This window comes from Lithobates pipiens, unplaced genomic scaffold (assembly GCF_037356315.1).
Source record: "Lithobates pipiens isolate NorthernLeopardFrog02 unplaced genomic scaffold, aLitPip1_a1.2 Scaffold_13, whole genome shotgun sequence".
In the NCBI taxonomy this organism is placed as follows: domain Eukaryota; kingdom Metazoa; phylum Chordata; class Amphibia; order Anura; family Ranidae; genus Lithobates; species Lithobates pipiens.
This window is the reverse complement of record NW_027507718.1, coordinates 73,387,597-73,408,533: the sequence shown is the minus strand read 5'-3', so window position 1 is coordinate 73,408,533 and position 20,937 is coordinate 73,387,597. Positions and strand designations below refer to the sequence as shown.

Sequence of the window (20,937 nt, the reverse complement as noted above, 5' to 3'; positions counted from 1 at the left end):
TTTTTTTTTTTTTTATAGCTGGGAAGTTCAATAATTTTTTTATGAGATTTCAATTCAGTGCATAGGAATTTGCAAGGACAGTGGATTACTAGCAGGTTTCACAGGCAAAATAAATAAATAATAATTATAATACAGCCACCAGAAATATATACATTTTAATACAGTTTACTTGATGTAGAGTTATTCACTGTGACATTGGACTCTGGTTTGAAAAAAATAATCTATTTAAGTATGTATTTTTATAGGATAAGTTCACATTTTATAAAAAAAAAAAAAAATTATAATAAATGATGATTTTTTTTGCAGGTGAAATAAAATGTGCATTTTTTTTTTACACTGGAGCCTGCAAAACATTGTACCTTGATCAGGAGATCTTGGGTGCAATGCCAGGATTCTGAAAGATTTTTTCAGTACACTGTCTGCCCGCCCCTCCAATAAGGGCGGGCAGTTATTAAATTGCAGGAAGAATCAACGAACTAGGAGAATGCTCACCAGTTCACTGAGAACTACAAGCTGTCGGCTTCAGTGGTCAACAGGGGAGACCCCACAAAACTGCACTTTTTTTTTAATTGCTACAGTGGGTCCCTGGGGGGGATCAGGAGGAGAGGAGGCAGGAGCTGGAACATGTAGCATGTTCCACTCAAATACAGGTGGAACATGTAACATGTTTTAAAGGCGAACTGCGCCTTTAACTTAAAAAGTACCTTCTATTGCTCTTAGCCTCCGTCAAATGTATTTATTTTTGCTGCTGTGATCAGATCTCCTGTTAGAGGGTGGCTACGTGTATTCCATGTGGTCCCACTCTTGAGATGGACTATGGGATTTGCAGTGCACATGACCACTACTAACGTGCACTTCATTGTAAACAAATAAAAGTGAGCGGAGGGGACGGGGTGAGGAAGAGGTTCAGGCGCTTACATCATTTTTTTTTTATTTTTGTTTTGTTTTATACAGATGCCATTATGAGAAAAGCAGAAAAAGGATTATGAAAAATAGATTACAGGGTCAAGTAGTGGACGTGTACGGATTCTTTTTAGACAATAAGGATATAGTTTAGACTCGCTTTGCTGTCTGAAAAGCCAAGTCTCTAAAATCTGCAGAAAGCAGTAACTTTTCACTTACAGACAAAAATGCTAACACCGGGAATTCATGCTTTCGTAATTATAGGGAGAGAGTCTAAAAGGTAAACAATGTGATTCTTTGTTCCTCTTAACACCTGAAAAGTGGACAGTTTTGATGTGAAACATTGTGCATCTTTTGACATGTTCTGAAATAAATCAAGTATCAAAGGGTGCTTCTCATGAACTCTCAATTACCTAATTGGTGTAGAGGGGCTTGCCTGGAGAGCTCTTGCTTTCCTGTGGGTCCTGGGGATCTGACCTCAGGAGCACTACATTTAAAGAAGAAACAAAGAAATACCTTTGTTCCAGCTGCCGTGTTATTTGTCCAAAGGTTCCTACTGTTTCCAAGTTGGCATGCCATGGTCATGGGCAATGGCTGTAAAAAGAAACTTTTGTCTAGCTGTTAGCGGTAAATTCTGTCATGCAAAAGTTAAATTGTTACATGGGGCAAAAAAAAAAAAAAAGAAAAAAAAAAAATTTGTTTGCATAAATCTCACCATTAACCTTACTACATTTAGTGGTTGGAATAAGCATTTGCGCCCCTGTGTTTTAAGGCTGCTAGAATTAGAAAAGTCCAAGAGCACAATGAATTTTTTTGGGAGTTTAAGATACACTAAACACTTTGCAGGTGCAAAGTATTTTTTTATTGTAACATAAAAGTACAAAAAGTTGAAATATTTTTATTAGGCAAGTACTCACACCCAAGTAAGTGCTTTTTAGGACTACTTTTGGCCCTAATTAGCGTAGGACATTTGTTGCAAGTCTCTACAACAGCCTTTCTCAACTAGGTTGCTAGTGGTTCCTTGAGCAATGGGCAATTTCCGCCTTTCAGATAAGAGACCAATGACAACAATGATCTTTTTAGACATCTGTAACAGGGGCAGAATTCTTTCCAATGACCACAAATGTAAGAAACTTTCTTCCCAGTGACTACCATGCCTTATGTACCGCGAGTTGTGGATATAATAATTAGCAGGGATTTCCTGAGACCCGGAAAGTTATGTTGAAAAGGTTGACAAAGGCTGCTCTACAAGCTTTGCAAATCTGAATCCTGCAAATATGCCCATTCTTCTAAGCTGAACTTTCCCTAGGTCCATATAGTAAACAATTTCAAGGTCTGCCAAAAAATTCTCAGTTTGATTGAGGGCTAGACTTTGACTAGATCTTTTGTAGGACATTTAGGTTGTTAGCTAGAACTACTCAAAGTGACCTAGCACTATGTGTTTGGGGTCATACTCCTGCTGGAAGGTTAACTTCATCCTCAGGCTCAGGTTTCCTGAAGATTACTGGAGAATTATCCTGTATTTGACCCATTCATTTTACTTTCAATCATGATGAGTTTTTTTGATGAGCCAATCAAAAGCAACTGCACACCATAATGCTTCACTGTGGTAGTGAGGTTTGCAGGGTAATGGGCAGTTTTGTCATTTTGGTTTCACCAAAGGAACATTTTTCCCACATGTTGTGTCTGACATATGGTTTTTGGTAAGCTTCAGGATTTGAAGTTTTTTCCTCATCACTTTTTCATAAAACCCAGCTTTGTGACATGGGTTATAGTTGTTCCATCAATGTCTTTTCCAAACTAAGCTGTGGACCTCAGGAGCTCCTTCAGACTTACCACAAAGTACGATCTTTGGATCGGGGTCAAACATGGGTAGGACGTGAACCCAACCCAACTAGCCATTCTGCCTGCCCAAGCCCAACTCTACCCCCCAACCCTTGCAAGAAAGGATGGGTAACTTGTCTGCCTCCCTTTGCAGTGTATTCACGCAATGTTTAAGACATGTAGCCTGGTGACCTGGCTGCACCCTCATTCCTGGGCAGTCATAATGCATGCCTGAAGAGTCTTATGAATAACAGAGGGTATCTGCTCGCTATTGAAAAGGAAAAAATGATATAGAGTTTCACTTAAAATTCATAAAAGACCCTTCTCCAGACATGCAGACTGTGTGGCCAAGAGGGGGCAGCTTTGTGCACCTCCCCTATCCTGAACTATAACCAGACCAAATATCCTGCCCTAAACACTGAGAGGATAACTTAAGGATCCCCTCAACTGCAAAGCACCTTGTCCCCATGTTGATAAGGACAAGAGCCTCATCCCCACATCTGATATCCCAAGAGGTAATGCTACAGCCACTAAACAACAGACCCCTAAGTACACTGGTACTGCTCCAAAGTTTCAAGTGCAGATATAAGGCACCTTTAGGCTATGTTCACTCTGCAGTATGAAGCGGCTGACAGCAGGGGTCAGGTACGTCCCTGTTCACTGTTTCAGTTTTGATTTCTGTGAAATTTGCTCCACAGCCACCCCAGAGATGTGTGAACTGGCTCCATTGAGAGCTGGTCACAATCTACTGACATGCAAATTGGATGTGGGAAAAACCTGCATCCAATTTGCAATAGTGTAAACCCAGCCTGAAAGTATGTATTTAATATTGCCCTTTAAGCCAAATTAAAAAGATCCTCTCCCCCGTAATTGTATTTTAAACCTTTTTTTCTAGCATATGTACCTGACCCTCATGGCAGTGCACAGCTACCTATACCATTTTTGGTAATTCATACCATTACTCGTTTTGCAAACTGGCCTTTAGGCTACGTTCATATTGGGCTGATTTGATCTGCCAAATCAGAGGCTATTGCAAGCAATGGCACAAACCGAATCAGTGCAACGCCGACTTTGCGATTCCCAAAAGTAGTCCCTGCACTACTTTTGGCGACTATGTGGGAGATTTCAATAGACAGCTGTGCATGTCTCTCAAATCGCCCCTGAAGTCGGATTGAAATGGCAGTATAAAATTGTGCAAGTTCAGCTGAACTTGCACGATTTCAAACCTGCATTCAGTGTGAACCTAGCTTAAAGAGGGAACAAATAAATTTAGCTAATATACACTTTAATACAGCTCAGTGATAGATTTTTTTTTCCTGGGTTCGCTTTACACGATTTGTTCATTCCTACTCACCAAAATTCTCTTGGTTGTTTCTCCGATTAAGGCCCTCTTTACTCAGTCAAGCCTAGTACACACAATGAGAATATCGGACAAAAACACGCATTTGGAGGGTTCGTCTGCGAGCCAATCATGGCAGTTAATGCGAAAATATCTGAACCGCTTCCCGACAGGCGCACGACGATGTACATCAGCAGAATGGCACGGACAGGCAAATTGGCATACAGGTATGTCCATTTAAAATTGCCGCCATGCTATCACGTGTGCGCCGGCGCGCGTGCCGGTCGGGACCCCTGTGAGTCCGGTCGTGGGTCCCGGGGACTCGATCGCCGCGGGGATACCTGCAATCGTCTCACGGGAGGCTGAACACAGACACGCCCCCCACAGTTAGTAACACGCCCCTAGGACACACTTAACCCCTACACTGCCACCCCCTGATTAACCCCTTCGCTGGCAGTGTCATTTACACAGGAATCCGTACATTTGTATAGCACTGATTGCTGTATAAATGACAATTGTCGCAAAAATGTGTCAAAAATGTCCGATGTGTCTGCCATAATGTCATATATTGTCATTCACAATAAAAACTGCTGATCGCCGCCATTACTAGTAAAAAAAAAAAATTATGCATAAAAATGCCATAAAACTATCCCCTATTTTGTAAACACTATAAATTTTGCGCAAACCAATCAATAACCGCTTATTGCGATTTTATTTTACCAAAAATATGTAGAATACATATCAGCCTAAACTGAGGGAAAAAAATGTTTTTTTTATATATTTTTGGGGATATTTATTATAGCGAAAAGTAAAAAATAATGCCTTTTTTCAAAATTGTTTTTCTATTTTCGTTTATAGCGCAAAAAATAAAAACCGCAGGGGTGATAAAACACCACCAAAATAAAGCTCTATTTGTGGGGGGAAAAAAAGGACAATTTTTTTTGGGAGCCATGTCGCACAACCGCGCAATTGTCAGTTAAAGTGACGCAGTGCCGTATTGCAAAAAGTGGTCTGGTCTTAAGCCAGCAAAATGGTCCGGTCTGAAAGTGGTTAAGGGACAAACACGAAAAATGTTCTCTCAAGAGAACAGAATGACCGATTTTTGTGTAAATAGTATAGTATTTGTACAAAAAAAATAAAAAATCATGCGACCAAGACCATGCATTCTTAGAAACGAAAGAATACAATAAAGGAAGGGGATTTTGTTAGAGATTATAATAGTGCCACTTATAAACAGATATTTCTTTAAAAAGTATACATTTTATTATAAGGGTACATTACAAAGAAATAAGGTACATAAAGGAAACAGCAGAGTATATATAGTAACTGATACTGGCCACAGCATTACATTTCTATGAGATGGTCACTGATGCATATCACGTCCCTACATGTTTCAGCAACATTGTCTAGAGTATTAAAGAAATTATTTCAAACTTGTATATTCATTCAACCCTGTCTTGTAGCATCCAAATTGTGGCTCCAACGAGTCTCTAATTGTAATAGAGTGCAATCGATGCCTTCGCCCCTCACATGTAGGGGTACATGTTCAAGGGAGGTAAATGTGATCATGTTGGGATCAAAATCATGTTGAAGACTAACATGTCTGCTGATAGCAAGAGTCATAAGACGTTTGAAAATAGGGGTAATGTGATCCTTTAGGCGTTTAAAAAGTGGCTTAGTTTTGCCCACATAGAAGCATCCGCACAGACATTTATCCAGATATACCACACCAACTGTGTGGCAGGTAACCCTATGTTTAATAGGATGAGTTAGACCATTTGGGAGAATAAATCTCCTGGCCATTGGAAATAAAACATACATCACATTTCTTGCATGCAAAAGTGCCAATATAGGATGGATGGTCACAAGCCTTAATAGAGTGATGGCTCTTGACCAAGCGATCATGTGACAGCCCACAACTGCCGCTCAGCATACTGGTCCTTGTAGGCAAAGGGATGGCCTCCTCTGGCACACGTGCAGTGGTTTTGATACATCCACACTCGGTCGGTGACATGAGATGCCGACCGAGTGGGGGGCCTATAAGGCCGGCCAGTCCAGACCCACATCAGCTAAGATGACAAGGGCGACCATTGTGTGCTCTTATCTTTTGCAAGGTAAATTTAACTCTCCCCACAATGTATTATTTAACCTCTGTCCTGACTAGGTGCAAACATGTCTCCTTTGGTGTTTTGTTCTGGGTTTTTCTCACTCTTTTTTAGTATATTCTCTTGTCTTCATAATTATTCCTGTTCCTCATTTTTTCTTCCTCCTTATTTTTACTCAATTATCACGATCCACCATTTAACCTCACCGATACTTCCTGTGACCAGTGACCATCTCATAGAAATTGTATACTATGGGCAGTATCAGTATATATATATATATATATATATATAATATATATATATATATACACATATATACATATATATATATACATACACACACATATATACATATACATACACACACATATATACACACACACATACACACACACTCTGCCATTTCCGTTATGTACCTTATACCTTTGTAATGTACCATTGTAATAAAATGTATACATTTTAAGAAATATCTGTTTATATGTGGCACCATTATAATCCCTAATAAAACCCCCTTCCTTTGATTCTCAATAGAAGAGATAAGGTGTCGGATCATTTAAGGTCACTCAACTCACACCTTTCCAACAATACATTACATCACTTCCAAAGTTGTATTCTGCCTTAGGGTAACTTTAGTAAATTCTTGGTTTTCCATACGAGACTAGCATTAAAAAAAAAAAAAAACACGGACAATCATTCATCTGATATTCTCATTGTGTGTACTAGCCTAAACTCTTTTTAGAGAACGCGCTTCTAGGCAGAAATGCATTTTTCCATATTCTTTACACTTCTAAATAATGGATTTAAATGGTGTTCAAGGCCATTATCAAAAGCTATGCCTTGAATAACTCAATCTTGACAGACACTTTTTGAGAGCAGGATGTTTCAGATATGTTCATTAACCTCTGGGGCCCTCCTGAAACAGGTGTATTTATTTGGAGGTCATGTCACACTCCAATTGCACATGTACTTTTTAAGTTGGCTACACAGGGCTTATGTGAAGGTTTCACTCCAAAGCAGGAGTTTATTTTTTTTTATTTTTTTTTGTAAATAAAAAAAAAAAAAAAAAAAATGTTTTTAATTTGCCATTTTGGACCATTTTATATAAATTGGTAACATGGTGTAAAATCTCAAAAAAAAGTTAAAGTAGTATTAAATCCAAAAGCCAACATTTATCATAATACAGCTTACCGATTCTTAGATGCGATGGCTGCATTTTTTTCCTTCTAAGGCTTGCTTTCTTCTTATTTTATAATCTGTCCAACAAGGGTTTAACAGCACAAACATTCCAGCAGAATGTATCAGTTTACATGGATGAGACAAACCACTTAACACTGGCAGGGGTGATTAAAATTATCAGCTTTTATATACTCATGAAAACCCTTTGTCCCAAAAGGAAAACAAATCTGTCTGCGGTAACTGCTTAGTTCTGAGCTGGAGATCGGATTCAATTTGTTAGTGATCCTAAACCAACTACACTAACACCCCCCCTCCCCCCATCCCAACTGACAATGCTGATGCCTGCTGTACCTCCACTACTCATTCCTCCAGAGTTGTATCCCACCAATACAGGAGGTGCGTTACTGGTCAAATCACCAGGTGGAAACAGGGGAAGCCAAGCAAAAGAAAAATGAATCCAGCCACTATATCAAATGCTTGGTAAGCTGCAATAGTACATGTATGGTTTTGAGTTTAATACCACTTTAACTCCAGGTAGTAAGATGGAAAAATGTGAAAAAGACTGAGGGGGTGAATACAACATGTACAACCAAGTGTTAAAGGATACCCTTAGGCTGGGTTCACATTACAGCGATGCGGGAACGCTGCGAATCCGCTGCAGGTTCCAGCATCGCATACCTCCTGGCGGCAGTTCACACTGCCCTATGCGAACTGCTAGGAGTGTCAGTGAAATGTTAATGACACCCCCAGATCAGTTCGCATATCGCAGTGCGATCTGCAAACTCGGACAGGAATCGGATCGCATGGTGTGAACACCCATGCGATCCGATTCTGCTGCGGATCAAAAAAAAGGGTCCTGAGCGAGTTTGGGGCGGGTGCGATGCGAATTCAGCCATACTATCTGTATGGCTGAACTCGCATCACACAGAGATCGGATGTGATTTGCACTGCAGTGCGGTGCGAATCACATCCGATTCTCATCACCGCTGCAGTGTGAACCCAGCCTAAGTGAGAAAAAATATAGGCTGCATTCGTTGAACTCTTTTGCTGCTTGCCTGACTCATTGGTATAACTATTACTGTCCTGTAAAAGAATGCATGCAGGTTTTCTAACATTTAAACTGCCTATACATATTATTTCTTGAGTTCAGCCCCGCAGATGGGCAAATCTGCAGTGCCGACTACTTTTTTCTGACAGCTGGCACCCATGGCTGACAGAATACTTGTACAGATCCTACATCTAACTGGATGCAGGCACTATGCCGCTGCGAATATTCCGCCTGGCTCCTTCAACAAAACTCAGTGGTGAAACTGTTTACTAGCTGCTTGCCCTGGGACTGTGACTCAAAAATTAACATTGCTGGGGATAGACGGGGAAAAAATACAATTTTAAGAGGATGATCATATTTCTCTCAGTACAGGTTACAATCAATATAACTAAAAAGTGTTACTAAACCCACAACAGTAAAATCAGTCTGTATATGCAGCAAAGCATGCTGGTTATACTCACTGTGAAACCCAAGGGGTTAATCATTTGCATTTTGTATAAAGGCCGTTTGATCCTGCCTGCTCTGATCCTACTCTTCTTCCACTGTCTCAAAAAAATAACCTATTTACAGAGCCAGGAGAGAAGCTGCACATGCTCAGTTTGGTGTGTATTGCTAGAGTTTTTCTTTATTTTCTTGGGAGGGTGCATGTGATTAGCCCAGGGCCAATCAGCACTGTCCAGACATGTTCAGACAGAGAATCAGGGGAGAATGAAAACTGCTACAAGCTTTACTAGGAACTGATAGAAGTCACAAGGCTGCTATATACTGCGAATGAGAAAAGGTATTTATTAGAGGTCGACCGATATGGGTTTTTCTCTGGCCGATGCCGATATTTAGAAATCATGGCGGCCGATGGCTGATATATGATGCCAATTTTTTTTGGGCCGATATGTTAGGCCGATTTTTTTTATTTTATTTATTTATTTATCCCCCTTCATCTCATAAAACCTAACAGAAACCTTTCCCTCTGGGGTGTTTTTTAAGGCGCCTTTGGGCTAAAAATAGCACCTGTAAAGTGCCTGCAAAATGGCTCCCCTGCAGTCTGTGTGAAAGACAGAGTGCTTTCACACTGAGGCGATGTGCTGGCAGGATGTTAAAAAAAGGTCCTGCAAGCAGCACATTTGGAGTGGTGTATACCGCTCCTCCACCACTCCTGCCCATTGATATTAATGGTCACCACTGCCAAAGTGCATGCAATGCTTCACGGGCGCATTTAACCTCTTCTTTGGCCTCTAGCTGGGTTATATGCGCCCCACTAGCATTCGAATAGCACAGCTAAAATGATGGTAAAGCGCTGCTAAAACTAGCAGCATTTTACCATCCACGCCTACCCGCCCCAGTGTGAAAGCAGCCTATAAAAATGAACAGGTAGTCAAAACTTTTGGACGAAAAAAAAATGGGCTAACTTTATGGTTTTAGGTGTTTTTTTTTTTTTTTTTAATCATTTAGTGTAATTTTTTTTCCCAAAAAATTGCATTTGAAAGACCTCTGCGCAAATGCTGTGTGACATAAAATATTGCAACAACCGCTATTTTATTCCCTAGGATCTCTGATAAAAATATATATATAATTTTTTGGGGGTCTGAGTGATTTTCTGGCAGAAAATACAGGATTTTTACTTGTAAGCAACAAGTGTCAGAAAGATTTCGTCTTTAAAGAGGAAGTAAACCCTGATGAGTTTACTTCCTCTTTCATTCCCTGCAAAGGCAAAGCATAATGGACTACTATGCATCGCATATCACAGTGCACATAGAAGCCTAGAAAAAGAAAGAAGTAGGAAGTGACCTCACAGGACAAATGCAGATAGGAAAACGTGCATAAAACGCACATCAAATGCACGCATATGTGCAAGGAAAAAATGAGCAGTAGATGTGCAGTTTCTAGTGTGAATTGGCCCTTAGAAAGGAATGGAGGAAAAATGCAGGGCTGAAAAAGACACAAAAGTATAAAGGATGGGTAAATAAAGCTGATCATAAAAATAAAGATGCTTGGGGGTGTAGAAGTAGCAGACAATGACAAGGGCAAGTAAGGCCCCTTTCACACTGGGGCGATGGGTACACCGGCAGTAAAGTGGCGCTATTTTTAGCAGAGCTTTACCATCAATTCCGCATCTATTTTATTTTACCCCTCCCCCACTAGCGGCCAAGAGGGTTAAAGCAGCGATATGCCGCTTCCCAAAGATCCAAAGATGCTGCTAGCAGGACTTTTTTTTAGTGCCCTGCAAGCGCCCCACTCCAGTGTGAAAGCCCCGAGGGAGACAGCAGTGGCTCTTTCAGAGCACTTTTCAGGCGCTATTTTTTGCGTTATAGTGCTTGCAAAGTGCGCCAGCGTGAAAGGGGTCTTAATGACAGCTGCATGGGCAAAGCAAGTGGTCCAAGGTCAAAATCAATGAGAGGTGGACTGGGCACAGGTTAGGGTGGGATTAATAACAGCTGAATACGATGGATAGAAACAATGGCTATATAGGCAGATACAGGAGGAGAAATTGGTGAGAGCAGAAAGATGGATGGTGCTGGCGGTCTGGACTTCCTAGTGGTGAAAGTACAGAGTAAACAGGAGGGTGCAAAAAACCAAAAAAAAAAAAAAACAAGAACATGATGTATGTCAATTAAGTGGCAATAGGGACTTCTAAGACTGCGGCAAATTGTAGACATTGAGCGAACACTGAGTAAGATTAAAGAATTAAAAATAGAGTTTAAGCTTTCTGTATAGGTATGGGTACTACTGCTGGCAGAGCTCAACCTTGTGAAAATCCTCCAGCATAAAACCATATTATGCCTTTTCTCTTCAATCCAGGATATTACAGAAAGCATAGGATGGATGTAGAACCTGATGACAAGGGCAGTAATATGGGGGGGTTCCCTGGTGTATTCTGAAGTTATCACCATTTCACACATTGTTCTGTGTCATTGAGTACTTGTAATATCACAACAGACCAGAAATATACAAAAGTGCTACATGGGCATTCCTCACAATGGCATTGATGAAATGATCACAGGAACAAAGGATTTTCAGTTTAAAAGAGGTTTACATTCCAGTAGGAAACTTTTATCCCAAAAAGGTAACACTAAAAAAAAACACTGCAGTGGTTCTGCTGAATACCTCAAGTATATGCCACAACTTTAAAAGGGTCTGTTTTGTCTCTCCAATGTATATGCAGCCATATACAAATGGTAGAAAACCAGTCAATGCAGACAACGTCCATGCTTCAAAAGCAACAAAATATTCTTGACCAATGAGACCCAAGATTTTATTATTGTAGATAAACCGATATATACAGTAGATAGATGACCTTGTTAGTAGAGTGTTTCAAGATCGTATGGATTCTCAGTCATATGACAAATTAAGGTCAAAGTCCACCTGATTAGTGCCTGCACAGATCCCAATATATAGTCTTTATTAATCATCCTGTTGGTTGCCAAATTTTATATAACAATAATAGCCTGCTTATCAAACACATTAGCATTAATCAATCATTCTTAAAGAAATGCATCTCCTCATTAATGTCAAGGCTTGCATATCCTTTTCTTTTAGGCTGGGTCCACACCTTTCCCATGTGTAGTTATGAATTTGCAGGCATGGTTTTAAGGGGCTTTTTCAAGCTGAAAGAGCACATCTCACTGTCAGGCAAAACAGACACCATGCCTGTGCACTAAAATTTAGAGATTTCATGTGCGGCTAGTGTGAACAGGGTCCTTGCCAAAAACTATATCCAATCAATTTGTATACAATAGAGCAAGACCTTGCGCTACATAAAAGGTTGGTAGATTTAAAGGAGAAAGTGCAGTCAGATTATAATGCGTGTGGTGAGCTTTAAAGAACTGAAATGAAGGATAAATTCCAGCAATAACCAGTAATCTGTAATAAATATTTTATATGAATAGCTGTGTACCTATCCAAGTCTGTACCTTTCTTGCTAAGAAGAAGTAGTATTCTGACTCCTTCACTGCCATAATCAAATTAATTTTCTGAGGCAACATTCAAGAGGTCAAACAAACCGTTACCCACCTGAAAGATAAGGTCTCTACTGTAGCAGCATATAGAGATGTTATGCTGCAGCATATCTTCCACCTAGAAACCATGCACTCCCAGCAAGTCAAGTGGCTAATTTTCCACCTGCAGCAAAACAGCCTTGAAAGCCACAGTAGCAGAAATATAAAAATATGGGAAGTATCTATTTCTAAGGCTAGAGTCTCAAATCAACTGTAACAGAATCCTGAATACAGTCCTTTAAACACTTACCTCAAATAGAGACTCACAGGAGGCATAGAATCAACATACCAAAGGACCAAGTACAGCCCAGGAATATATTATGCAACCCTTTAGTTGCATCACTCCCATTGAACTATTCTAATGAGACGACAGCTGAAACTTCAACAAAAAACACATGAAGCCAACGGTTGCTACTTCTTGGGACACCCTTTCAGTGTGCAGATTCACTTCAACGGTAACAAGTTCAGCCTACAACACCTAATTTCCCTCTAACTTCTTGACACCAATTTAACTTCCAGACTGGACTGCAATGGATTTACCTCCCTCCACTTGGCCTCTACTGCCTCATCAATGCAAAGAAGTGGGTAAAGACACTCTGTTCCTGGCCTAATGGCCAACAAATTAATTCTCTGATGCCTGGTACACACAATGAGATTATCAAACAAAAATTCTCGTACGACAACTAAAATTCTGAAGTGATGTAATGTGTTGTAGTGTATTCGTATTGTATTTTCAAATGACGATTGTACAGTTTAAAACGAAAATCTGATATCGTACAAAAAATCCAGCATTGTTGCCCAACTTTAAAAAAACATAACTGCTATGAAACTCATCGCCACAAAGTCATGAGATGCCAAGTTTTTCTCATATCACAACAGGAACTGTATGAGACACTGCTTTAAAATTTTTGCTAGAGCAATAGCTGGACACAAAACGTGTTGCTTCACGGAAATTCAAGCAACTAATGTTCTGGTCTAGCACCAGTTTGCCATCTGGGTGGACTGACCTTATGGATGCATGTGAATATCCTGAGGAGCTAAATTCTTGGGAAATCGAAATAAAATAAACATAAAAAGGAGGAGAAGATGGGTCAACTAGAGCGCTTGAGTGGACCGAGGTCTTTATCTAAAAAAGACACCGGTGAATTGTGCAATATGGCGGCTGAGGCTTCTAATACCCAATACCTAGTATGGAACATGCAACAGTGTAACCGATTAAAGTTGTTAAGTGTAGTAAAATATAAAATCTTTATTCATTATGAAATTTACATCATAGACTCACTTCTTGGTGTATAGAGGGAGATGTAGAGGAGAAAATATATCTTATAAGAATAAATGACATAAGTTGTTGATGATCTGACAATTGTATAAGGAATCGATTATGTAATACGTTCGTAAATGTACCCTTTACGTGATGAAGAATAATAAAAAAAAAGTATAAAAAAGGAACAAAAGATTTATACTATTCACTTTTTAAAGATAATTCAGGACATGGGAAAAAATTACCCAGGTGGTATTTAGTCCCACAAAACTTGCACAACTCTTCCGCTATGTAATTTTTATGGGCTGGCTCTGCAATTGAAAGCAGGGCATGTTTTTGTATATCCCTGAAAACACATCATCTTTGCAGAGAAGCCTATCCTGCATCCACCTAACAACTGTACTATCTTTGTCCTATGCCCAATTTTGGGATTTCTGCAATATCATTACTAAGTTCACAGACTTTAACATTGTCTTTGGCCTGGCAAAACATTTGTTGATACACAAACATGTTGCTAATAAACTAATGTTGTAAATCGCTATATAAATCCTGTATAATAATAATAATAATAATAATAATAATAATAAACCTGTTCAATGCTGTATTCCATTGCTTTGGAAACAGAAGCCCAACTTCACTGAGGCTAGTAAAAAAAATCCAAAAATGAAATGGAAGATTAACACTCCAACTTCAAAACAGAGGTGACCAATTCAGAAAAAAGTAACGGGCCTCTTTGTAAACCAGGGGTGCTCAACCTGTAGCTCTCCAGCTGTTGCAGAACTACAAGTCCCATCATGCTTCTGCTTTCGGGAGTCATGCTTGTGTAACTGTCAGCCTTGCAATGCCTCATGGGACTTGTAGTTCCTCAACAGCTGGAGAGCCACAGGTTGAGCACCCCTGCTGTAAACCCTTGCCCCTAAAAGGGCACACATGCACCTTCCCTCAACCCAGCCCCCCCCCCCAAACACCCTCTTTCTTTACTACATTAACCCACTCCCCCTCCCCTTACCTACCCCTCTGTGTAACCATGCTGATGAAGATTAATCTCTACCAGTTCAATGAAGACTCACACACTGAGAATATTGTGACCTTTTCTCTTTGTGAAACTATAACTCCAAAAACCTTTTATGCTACTGTATGTTTGAATTGGCTTGTAATGCGTCACCTGTTTATGCTTGATTTTATATTTTGCATCCCAACATACTGTCCCCTTTCAATATAAAATAATGACTGTATGGTTATAATAAAAACAAACTATACAGCAAGTTTTTTTTAAAATATCAACACAATATATATATATATATATATATATATATATATATATATATATATATATATATATATATATATATATATATATATATAGTGAGTGTACAGCTTGTATAACAGTGTATATTTGCAGTTCGCTCAAAATAACTCAACACGCAGCCATTAATATCTAAACCACTGTCAACAAAAGTGAGTACACCCCTTAGGGAAAATGTCCAAATTGGGGCCAATTAGCCATTTTCCCTCCCCAATGTCATGTGACTCATTAGTGTTACAAGGTCGCAGGTGTGTTAAATTTGGTGTTTATCACTCTCACTCTCTCATACTGGTCACTGGAAGTTCAACATGGCACCTCATGGCAAAGACCTTTCTGAGGATCTGAAAAAAAAGAATTGTTGCTCTATATAAAGATGGCCTAGGCAATAAGAAGATTGTCAAGAACCTGAAACTGAGCTGCAGCACAGTGGCCAAGACCATACAGCGGTTTAACAGGACAGGTTCCACTCACAACAGGGCTCGCCCAAAGAAGTTGAGTGCATGTGCTCAGCATCATATCCAGAGGTTGTCTTTGGGAAATAGACATATGAGTGCTGCCAGCATTGCTGCAGAGGTTGACAGGGTAGGGGGGTCAGCCTGTAAATGCTCAGACCATACTGCATTAAATTGGTCTACATTGCTGTCGTTACAGAAGGAAGCCTCTTCTAAAGATGATGCACAAGAAAGCCCGCAAACAGTTTGCTGAAGACAATCAGACTAAGGACATGGATTACTGGAACCATATCCCGTGGTCTGATGAGACCAAGGTAAAAATGTATTTGGTTCAGATGGTGTCAAGTGTGTGTGACGGCAACCAGGTGAGGAGTACAAAGACGAGTGTGTCTTGTCTACAGTCAAGCATGGTGGTGGGAGTGTCATGGTCTGGGGCTGCGTGAGTGCTGCCGTCACTGGGGAACTACAGTTCATTGAGGGAACCATGAATGCCAACATGTACTATGACATACTGAAACAGAGTATGTTCGGAGACTCGGCCACAGAGCAGTATTCCAACATGATAAAGACCTCAAACACACCTCCAAGACAACCACTGCCTTGCTAAAGAAGCTGAGGGAAAAGATGATGGACTAGCAAAGCAAGTCCCCTGACCTAAACCTTATTGAGCATCTGTGGGGCATCCTCAAATTGAAGGTGGAGGAGTGCAAGGTCTCTACATCCACCAGCTCAGTGATGTAGTCATGGAGGAGTGGAAGAGGACTCCAGTGGCAACCTGTGACGCTCTGGTTTACTCCATGCCTAAGAGGGTTAAGGCAGTGCTGGAAAATAAGGGTGGCCACACAAAATATTGACACTTTGGGCCCAATTTGGACATTTTCACTTTTGTTGCCAGCGGTTTAGACATTAATGGCTGTGTGTTGAGTTATTTTGAGGGGACGCCAAATTTACACTGTTATGCAAGCTGTACACTCACTACTTTACATTGTAGCAAAGTGGAGTGGCATTTCTTCAGTGTTGTCACATGAAAAAAAAATACAAACACACACAGTCATGCTCAAAAGTTTGCATACCCCGGCAGAAATTGTGAGATGTTGCCATTAATATTGAAAATATGACTGATAATGCCATAGCGATCGCATGAAGCCATTCATTATCACAGTTTTTTGGATCCTTTTTAAATCATAACAACAGAAATCACCTGATCCACCTGACCTTGGCTTGGTATCAAGAGATCCCCAAATTTTCCACTTCTTATTAAGTGATTGAACAGTACTGACTGGCATATTCAAGGCTTTGGATATCTTTTTATATCCTTTGTAAAGTTTCATTACCTTGTTACGCAGGTCTTTTGACTTTTATTTTCTACCTCCTCAGTGTCTAGCCTGTTTAGTGCATCCATGTGAGAGCTAACAAACTCATTGGACTATTTATAGACACCAATTGTAATTAAAAAGAAAAAGCCACAAATGTGGGAAATCTGTACCAAGACAAAACATTAAAAAAGGTATGTAAACTTTTTGTCAGGGCCATTTGGGTGATTTCTGTTATTATGATTTAAAGCGGGAGTCCGCATTTTATTTATTTTTTTAAAAGCCAGCAGCTACAAATACTGCAGCTGCTGACTTTTAAAATACTGACACTTACCTGTCCAGCGCGCCCGCGATGTCGGCACCCGAAGCCGATCTCGCGATCATCTCTTGGGTGCTGCCGTCGCCATCTTGGGTATGGGAATCAGGAAGTGGAGCCTTTCGGCTTCATTTCCCGGTTCCCTACTGCGCATGCGCGAGTCGCGCTGCGCAATAAGGATGGACCCGCTGCCTCTGGGATCTGTGTGTTTCCCAGCAGGCAGCGGGGGACTTTCGGAAAGGGGCGTAATCTACGCCCCTTTCCGCAGAGAGCTATCCCGGAAGTGGGTGCAGATACCTGTACTGTACAGGTACCTGCACCCCCTCCCCCCTGAAAGGTGCCAATTGTGGTGCCGGAATCCAATGAGCGGAAGGTCCACTTTAGGGTGGACCTCCGCTTTAAAAAGGATCCAAAAAAACGAATGTGATAAATAGCTTCATGTGATTATATATATATATATATATATATATATATATATATATATATATATATATATATATATATATATATATATATATATATACACACACACACACACACACACATTATTGTCAAACGTATTGGGACACCTTCCTTTACACGTACATGAGATTTAAATTACATCGCAGTCTTAGTCCGTAGGGTTCAATATTGAGTTGGCCCACCCTTTGCAGCTATGACATCTTCAACTCTTCTGGGAAGGCTGTCCACAAGGTTTAGGAGTGTGTCTATGGGAATGTTTGACCATTCTTCCAGAAGAGAATTTGTGAGGTTAGGCACTGGTGTTGGACGAGAAGGCCTGCCTCCAGTCTCCGTGCTAATTCATACAAAAGGTGTTTGGCTTGAGGTGCAGGCCAGTCCAGTTTCTCCACCCCAAACTTACTCAGCCATGTCTTTATGGACCTGTGCTTTAGCACAACAAGATACAAAGTAGGTATACTGCATCAGCAAGGTCTATCCCAGGGCAGGGAGGCGTGCAATTGGCCCAAAATGTATTCTGCACCAGGACAACAATCCCCAACATACAGCCAATGTCATTACGAAAGATCTTCCGTGTAAAGAAGAACAAGGAGTCCTGGAAGTGATGGTTTGGCCCTCACAGGGCACTGATCTCAACAACACGGAGTCTGTCTGGGATTATATAAAAAGACAGAAGACTTTGAGGCAGCCTAGAGCCACAGAAGATCTGGAATTAGTTTGCCAAGATGTTTGGAACTACTTGCTGAGTTTCTTCAAAACTGTGTGCAAATATACCTAGAGGAATTGATGCTGTTTTAGAAGGCAAAAAGTTTGTCACCCCAAATATTGATTTGATCTTCTCATTCTGCTCTCTATTTTGGTAACTGTTAAAAAATAAACTATTAACACTTCCATTTATGAAAGCATTCTTCATTTACAGCATTTTCAAACATACCTAGAACTTTAGCACAGTAGTATATATATTTTTCTTTTCTTTTCCTGGCAAAGGTCCACAAAGAGGGTGTGGGAGGGCCACATGTATTCAGAAAGCAGCAGTGTGACATAGTGCAGATGATCACTATACAAATATCTCACCCGGTTCTTCATCCACTTACTGTTCTAAAAATATCTGTCCAAAGCTTGGAAAGTGAAATCATAAGTAACCAAGTTTCCTGGCTACTCTTTTGTCCTAATAAAACTAGAGGGAATTTTGAGTGCCATTTGGCTGATAGAAGGTTAGCCTTCCCCACCTCTTTTATGGCAGTCAGAAGCAATCTACACAAACTCAAGCCAGCTTTTCATTTCTCTCCTTTAGCACAAAAGAATCTTGAGAGTCTAATGCCTGGCAAGTCATCTGTATCACTGAATGGTAAACTGTATATTTGTATACAGTGCTGTTGGCGCTATAAAAATATTTAAAGTGATACTAAACAGAGAAATGTTAATCCATTCACATAAACATATACATCATGCCACTGTATTCTGGTTGTTTTTTTAACCACTTCATGACGGCTACATCATGGCTCTCGTTCTGGGAGAACATCCATGTACAGCGCACACTTTGTCCAATCACAGCTGATAACGTGTAAACAAACTTGCCAGTTATCGGCATTCCTTTCCTCACGTGCTGTCACAGCATGAGAGAAGGAGAGCCGATAACGGGCAATTCTGATAGCACACATTTACACTGAAAATCAGGGCACTGATCATTCGAGACCTGATCAGTGCCATCCATCAGTGATGCCTCATCAGCACCGCCTCACCAGTGCAGTCTCACCAGCCCAGCCCCATAAGCGTACATTAGCGCAGCCTCATCAGCGTGCATCAGTTCAGCTTCAGTCAAAGAGGAAAAAATGTATTATTTTCAAAAATTTTAACAAAGACTAAGAAAAACTTTTTTTTCCAAGCTTTTTGGTCTTTTTTTAGCTTCTGTAGCAAAAAATTCAAAAACCCCATTGATGATTAACCACTTGCCGACTGGCCACAGTACATACACTGCGGCAGGTTGGCTATTGCACGAAACAAGGTACCTGTAAGTAATTTCATGCAATATCCAGCGGGGGCACGCAGGAGTGCCGATTGGCTAGAGGGGGAGCCAATCAGCGGGCCCGGCGGATGTGATGTTCGCCAGCCACCCGCGATCACTCCCCAGACAGGCAGGATGGCAGTCGTCGTGTGTCAGGTATGAGCAGAGAGGTCTTCTGTTCCTGCTAAGCAGGAACACGGATCTCTGTTCATACAGCAAGTCCATCCCCCACACAGTAAGAAAGCATCACCTAGGTAGACACTTAACCCTTTGTTCGCCCCCAGGTGTTAACCCCTTCCCTGTCGTTGTCACTAGTACAGTAACCGTGCATATTTTTAGCAATGATTACTGTAATAATGTCACTGGTTCCCAAAAAAAGTGTCAGTTAGGTTTCTGATTTGTCCGCCTCAATGTCGCAGTCCTGCAAAAAAAAAACGCTGATTGCTGCCATCACTATTAAAAAAAAAAATAAATATGTCATAAAAACATCCCATAGTTTGTAAACGCTATAACTTTTGCGCAAACCAATCAATACATGCTTATTGAGATTTTTATTACCAAAAACATGTAGCAGAATACATATTGGACTAAATTGATGAAGAAATTAGTTTTTTTACAATTTTTATTGGGTACGTTTCATAGCAAAAAAGTAAAAAAAAATACTTTTTTTCAAAATTGTCACTTTGTTTACAACGAAAAAAATAAAAACCACAGATGTGACCAAATACCACCAAAAGCAAATGCTATTTGTGGGAAAAAAGGACATCAAGTTCATTTGTGTACGACCGCGCAATTCTCAGTTAAAGTAGGGCAGTGCCGTATTGCAATAAACAGCCTGGTCAGGAAAGGGGTAAAACCTTCCAGGGCTGAAGTGGTTAAATACTACCAAAAGAAATCTCGATCTGTCAAAAAAAATCATAAAAATTTTATATGGGTACAGTGTAGCATGTTCGCGCAATTGTCAAAGTGTGACAAAGTGTGACATTGCTGAAAGCTGAAAATTGGCCTAGGCAGGAAGGGGTGAGTGTGCAGATCTAAAATCTTCTAAGTACCTTATACCTGCAGTGCTGTTGTATGGTCACATGATCTTTCCCTGTTCTTTGGCATTTGCAGGGAAAGATCTTTGGGAGGGGCATCTATTACTGTGCTGATGTATGCTCTCTACAGTGCGTGTATGGCCAGCTCTGATTGGTGCTGTGCCAGTCATATGATTAAAAAGTAAAACAGTTTCAGAAAAGCAATTCAAATTAGACTGAAACAATCAAATGTTTGACATAACCCTAGAAGTCTTTATTGAATATCAAATGTGTATTTTGTGTGCATTAATATGGTGTAGGCAAAGTGGAAGATGACGGACACTAGCTTTTACTTCTGCATCCAAGGCTTTTTTTTCACTTTACATATATTTCCAATTACAGTTCATATATTTTCTACTGCT

At 40.3% G+C, this 20,937-nt stretch overlaps 1 protein-coding gene across 9 annotated transcripts in view; it reads right to left on the bottom strand.

Annotated features, from left to right (window-relative positions):
• MLLT3 (MLLT3 super elongation complex subunit) overlaps nucleotides 1–20,937 on the bottom strand; it is a 387,733-nt gene that overhangs the window by 225,439 nt on the left and 141,357 nt on the right. The window lies entirely within an intron of this gene.